The sequence below is a fragment of the Solea senegalensis genome, unplaced genomic scaffold (genome assembly GCF_019176455.1).
Source record: "Solea senegalensis isolate Sse05_10M unplaced genomic scaffold, IFAPA_SoseM_1 scf7180000016335, whole genome shotgun sequence".
Lineage (NCBI taxonomy): Eukaryota > Metazoa > Chordata > Actinopteri > Pleuronectiformes > Soleidae > Solea > Solea senegalensis.
The window spans coordinates 8,365-15,000 of record NW_025321726.1 but is presented as its reverse complement, the minus strand read 5'-3'; the positions used below and the strand labels follow the sequence as shown (position 1 = coordinate 15,000).

General features: G+C 48.0%; 1 pseudogene; it reads right to left on the bottom strand.

Annotated features, from left to right (window-relative positions):
* Positions 1–1,769: 1,769 nt before the first annotated feature.
* LOC122763023 lies at positions 1,770–3,332 on the bottom strand (annotated as a pseudogene).
* Between the last annotated feature and the right edge of the window lie 3,304 nt (positions 3,333–6,636).

Below are 6,636 nucleotides of genomic sequence, written 5' to 3'. Positions count from 1 at the left end.
ACACACAGACACACACACACACACACACACACACACACACACACACACACACAACACACACACACACACACACACACACACACAGACACACACACACACACACACACACACACACACAGACACACAACACACACACACACACAGACACACACACACACACACACACACACACACGACACACACACACACACACACACACACACACACACACACACACACACACACACACACACACACACACACACACACACACACACACACACACACACACACACACACACACACATCACACACACACACACACACACACACACACACACACACACACACACACACACACACACACACACAGACACACACACACACACACACACACACACACACACACACACACACACACACACACACACACACACACACACACACAACACACACACACACACACACACACACACACACACACACACACACACACCACACACACACACACACACACACACACACACACACACACACACACACACACACACACACAGACACACACACACACACACACACACACACACACACACAGACACACACACACACACACACACACACACACACACACACACACACACACACACACACACACACACACAGACACACACACACACACACACACACACACACACACACACACACACACACACACACACACACACACACACACACACACACACACACACACACACAGACACACACACACACACACACACACACACACACACACACACAGACACACACACACACACACACACACACACACACAGACACACACACACACACACACAGACACACACACACACACACACACACACACACACACACACACACACACACACACACACACACACACACACACACACAGACACACACACACACACACACACACACACACACACACACACACACACACACACACACACACACACACACACACACACAGACACACACACACACACACACACACAAACACACACACACACACACACAGACACTCCCTGCTCCACAGGAAATGGTGTATTTTTTCATCTCGATCACAGAGGAAATTCCCTCCACCACTTCCCCGGCTCTCTTATCTGCAAACATACATTAGAATGTCAGACACATCATCTTCTCCCTCCTGATCCGTATCTGCAGCTCCCTCTCTCCCTCTCTCCCTCTCTCCCTCCCCCTCTCTCACGCCTCCACTCCAGCAAATGTTACCTTTTCATATCTGCACTTTCTCTTGCACCGCGGCACGTGAGGATCCTGCAGACACGATAACCTTCGCCGCTGAAACTGCAAATGTCACTTTGGCGATCTGACCAATCAGGAGTGTTTGCAGCGGTCACTGTGACTGTGATGAGCTGCACAGCCGTGAGAGTGGGACTGAGCAGATGTGTGCACATGCATGAGAATCAGGGAGCGGGGCTCTCAGGTGTGGCCCACAGAAATTCCAGTCTTTTCTTTTCATCTGCAAAATGTGAGTGAGTGAGTGAGTGAGTGTTTTTTTCATGTGAAAGCTAATTATTATAATCATGAGGCTGATGCAAACAAAGATCAGTGTCTACAGTTTCTGACTGAACCTGACGACTCTGAGGTTTTATAACTATGATGCAACCAGGACACATCCTCAGTGATGTGACCTGGAGTCCTGGAGTGTTTCGGGTCTTTCAAACATCATACACTCTGGTCCAGGCGAACCAGCCGAGGGTGATCAAGCCCTGGCTTGTGTCCAGGTAGCGCTACCCCACCCACGTGTCTCCTCTCCTGATCCACAGCCACCTTGAAGCAACTTCCTCTGCGTCAGTGGCCTCCTTGATGGCCCTTCACCTTCTGACTCCAGTGATGTCCAGCATGTTATAGGCCCTGCATAGAGACTGGCCTGCGAACCCTCTGCATCCCACCTCTATGGGCTGGCGTCTGGCACTCCTCCACCAGTGCAGCATATTTGGCCCTCTTTCTCTTGTTGGCCTCCTCAGTGTGGTCTTCCCAGGGGACAGTGAGGTCCAGGACAACAATCTGCTTAGCTGTTGCTGAGGTGAGGACCGAATCCAGCCTGAGCTCCCAATCTTGTGCCGTTGCCAGGAGGCCAGAGGAGGTGGTTCTGGCTGTAACTGGTGGCCTCTCCCCGGCCCTCACAAAAGTGATGCTCTTCTTTACTGGGCGACGGCACTTGCATTCGTCAATTCCACTGCAGGTGGTGTTCGCTACAGCCCTCAAGTCTTGGTCATGGCTCCAGTGGTCGCACCCGTCGTCCAGGGCTTTTGGATTCAAGTTGTGCTCCAGGGTCCCTCTCTTCTGGCACAGAGCACAGGCTGGTGAGTCCACCTTCCATCAGCAGAGCAAGTTGGATGGGCTTGGTAGAACATCGTAGACAGCCTGGATTAAGAACCTAATACAATGAATCACCATGAACTCCTCATTCAGGCTCCTCATTCAGGCTGCTCATAGGAATGCCTCAGGATGTTGCTCTGCCCGTACAGGGCAATCCTGCTCAAGCTCCGAGGTAGACCCAGCCACCGACTGACTCTTCTCTCGAAGCCCTCAACTGTGGAGATTGGGACTTCATAGACCAAGAGGGGCCAGAGGATCCTTGGGAGCCATGTTGGTAAATCCAGGCCTTGAACTTGCCTGGAAGGCCCGATTTGTCCACTGAGGCCAGCCAAGTTTCCAGATCTTGGTCGGTAGAGCGGATGGCTGCAGTCGGAACCCTTCCCCAGGCTCTTCACCGGTTTCTCTATGATGGCTGGTATCCTGGTGTTGCCAAGTGTGAAGTGGAACCTGTCAGTGACCTTTATTCAGCACAAGGGATGTGGATTTTGCTGGCTTGAAGCTCATGCGGGCCCATGTGGCCAGCTCCTCCAGGCCTTTCAGGATCCACCTGCTCCTGTCCTGCTCTGGACATGTGGTGTTGTGACAGTCAGGTCATCCATTAAGGCTCTGATGGGAGGCTGACCAGACTTGGTGAGGGCCCTCTGCACTGACCCACGGCCGACTTCACCAGCATGTTTATGTCGAGTGGAGTACTAGTAAGTAAGTAGTGCACCCAGTGAGGATTCCTTTTTCCAGCTTATGCTAGTCTGATGTTAAGGGTTAACTCTCAAGCTGAATCCATGATAATAATCCAGGACCTGCAGCTCCTTTCAAAGCCGCTGAAACAAAGATGTGTCACAGTTTTCAGCAGAATGAACAATCAAGTGTTTACTTCCACACAGACTCTTTCACTCAATCTACTGTGTGTGTGTGTGTCTGTGTGTGTCTGTGTGTGTCTGTGTGTGTGTACACATTCTGCTTCTAACGATCATCGTTCACATCGTTCACTCTTAGAGAAATGTAAGAGCATATGTGAGCATCTGGGTCTGAACACACAAACACACACACAGACACACACAGACACACACTGCCTGCCACACAGACACACCACACCTGCCACACACCTGCACAACACACACACACACACACACTCTCACACACACACACACACACACACACACACACACTCACACACACATACACACAGTGCCACACACACACCCACAGACAGACACACAGCACACAGACACACACACACAGACACACACACACACACACAGACAGACACACTCACACACACACACATACACACACACAGACACATGCACACACACACACAGACAGACACACACACACAGACAGACACACACACACAGACAGACACACACACACAGACAGACACACACTCACACACACACACCGCACCACACAGACACACAGACACCGCACACACACAGACACACAAACAGACACACACACAGACACACACACACTCACACACACATGCACACACACACAGACACACACACACTCACACACGTTGCACACACACACACAGACTGGCACACACGTGCACACACACACACACACACACACACACACACAGACACAGACACACACACAGACAGACACACTCACACGCACACACACACAGACAGCACACACACACAGACACAGGCAGACACACACACACACACACCGCACCAGACCACAGACAGACAGACACACACACACACACACACACACACACACACACACACACACACACGCACACACAGACACAGATAGACAGACACACACACAGACTGAAGAGTCAGTTCCACTGATGTGTAATAGTTCAGCACAGCTGCAGTTGTTGGTCTCTTCCTGCAGGTTTATTGTGTAACTATTGTGTAACTGATGCTGTTTATTCTGCACACACACACACACAGAACCATCACCTGTGACTGTGTGTGTGAGAGCACATGCTGATGTGTAAGAAGTTCAGAAACGCTCTGTAGATAATTCCACACATGAATATTGATATTTAACACGAGCTGCAGCGTTACACTTAGAAACACCACACAGTGATCTGAGGCTGTACTCTGTTGCGTGGCCACCAGGGGGCGACGCACCAGTCGCACAAAGACGTCCGTTTGTGAATCAGTACATTTTTGAGGGTCAAAGATGAATAAATCAGGGCCATGGTTTCTATGGTGATGAGCAGTGGACGTCACAACGTCACAGTAAGCCACACCCCAAACCAGTAGGCGGCGTCACCGCTACTTCTTGTTTTTCATAAACACGTCTGTGACCTGTGACCTTTTCAATGTGAGGTCAACAAGGTCGCGCTTTGTTCTGTTTAATGTATAATTTATGCATTATATTTATGGTTTTTTTTTTTATCGACCTCTGACCTTTCAGTACCTGTGACTCACCGGTGTTTGTGTGTGAGCTGTTCCTCTTCATGTGTCTCTGAGATGAATTTGAAGCGTTGACTAACGTCGTTCCACCGTCTGTCTCTGTGTCTTTTTGCAGTTCCTGTGTTTGAAGAACATCCGCACTTTTCTCAAAGTTTGCCACGACAAGTTCGGCCTGAGGAACAGCGAGCTGTTCGACCCCTTTGACCTCTTTGACGTCAGAGACTTCGGCAAGGTGAGTGTCAGACTGACTCTGTGTGTGTGTGTGTGTGTCAGAGACACCGCGCTGCCTCTGTGTGTGTGTGTGTGTGTGTGTGTGTGTGTATGTCAAGCTACTAGCGCTGCCTCTGTGTGTGTGTGAGAGCTGTGAGGCAAGAGGCTACATAAACCACATGGTTAAAGGTCTTTTTCAGGGTTAAGACCTGGTTTTAGTCTATGTGGCTCCTCACTGTGAATGCCGCACACACGCGTGTGTGTGTGTGTGTGTGCAGGTGTTGTAGAATGATGTCATACAGTATAATTGATGACGACAGCTGATGTTAATTCTGTATCTTCTCAGTATTATTTCCAGTGCAGCTCTGTGGATCAGTGTGTGGCTGTGATTGATCACGACGGTCTGAAGTCGTCTCCTCATTTATCTAATGTTTCCAATCTAACTTCGACATATCCACCGGCTCTAAGAAGCTCTGCAGAACGAGGGAGAAAGAAGAGATGAGTTAGAGAGAAGAGGGGAGAAAAAAAGACCTGGTGTTGTTTGGCAGTTTGTAGATAAACCACACGAGCGTCTCTGAGAGTCAATGAGCTCGCAGCCACGGTATTAAAATCCAACGGCAGTCAGAATCAATCACTGAGGCCCTCCATATGTCAATTTGGAAATTGCCTTTGTATGGTCTCGGTGGTGGCGGGCTTGTCTCCTCATTGATTTTCCATTAAGGCCAAACATCACATTATAATATATTGAAGTGGGCAGATCCCCTCTCATGTGACATACATTTAAATTGTGAGAAAAGCTCATAAATAGAACATAAAGACTTTCTTCCTCTTTACACTTAATCTGCTCATCAACTCTGACACTTTTCTTCCTTTTGTTGCTTCCACACAAAAAAGTGTCTTTGTTCACACATCTGCTCGTGAACAATGATAACACATAATACATATATGTATATTAGTATATATGTGTTTATACATATATATGTATGTATATACGTGTATATTTATATATACGTATATACGTATATACATATATATGTTATCATTGTTCACACATCTGCTCTTGAACAATGATAACACATAATACATATATGTATATAAGTATATATGTGTTTATACATATATAGGTATGTATATACGTATATATTTATATACACGTATATAAGTATATACATATACAGTATATGTTATTATTGTTCACACATCTACTCGTGAACAATGATAACACATAATACATATTTGTATATAAGTATATATGTGTTCATACATATATGTATGTATATACGTATATATTTATATACACGTATATACGTATATACATATATGTCAGTCAGTCATCATCTAACCGCATCCTCCACCAGAGGGTCGCGGGGGGTGCTGTGCCAATCTCGGCTACATCGGGCGATAGGCGGGGTACACCCTGGACAGTTCGCCAGTCCATCGCAGGGCCACACACAACTAGAGACAAACAACCATTCACTCTCACACTCACTCCTATGGTCAATTTAGAGTGGCCAATTCACCTAATCCCCACATTGCATGTTTTTGGACTGTGGGAGGAAGCCGGAGAACCCGGAGAGAACCCACGCACACACGGGGAGAACATGCAAACTCCATGCAGAAAGGCCCTTGTTCCAACCGGGGCTTGAACCCGGGTCTTCTCGCTGCAAGGCGAGAGTGCTAACCA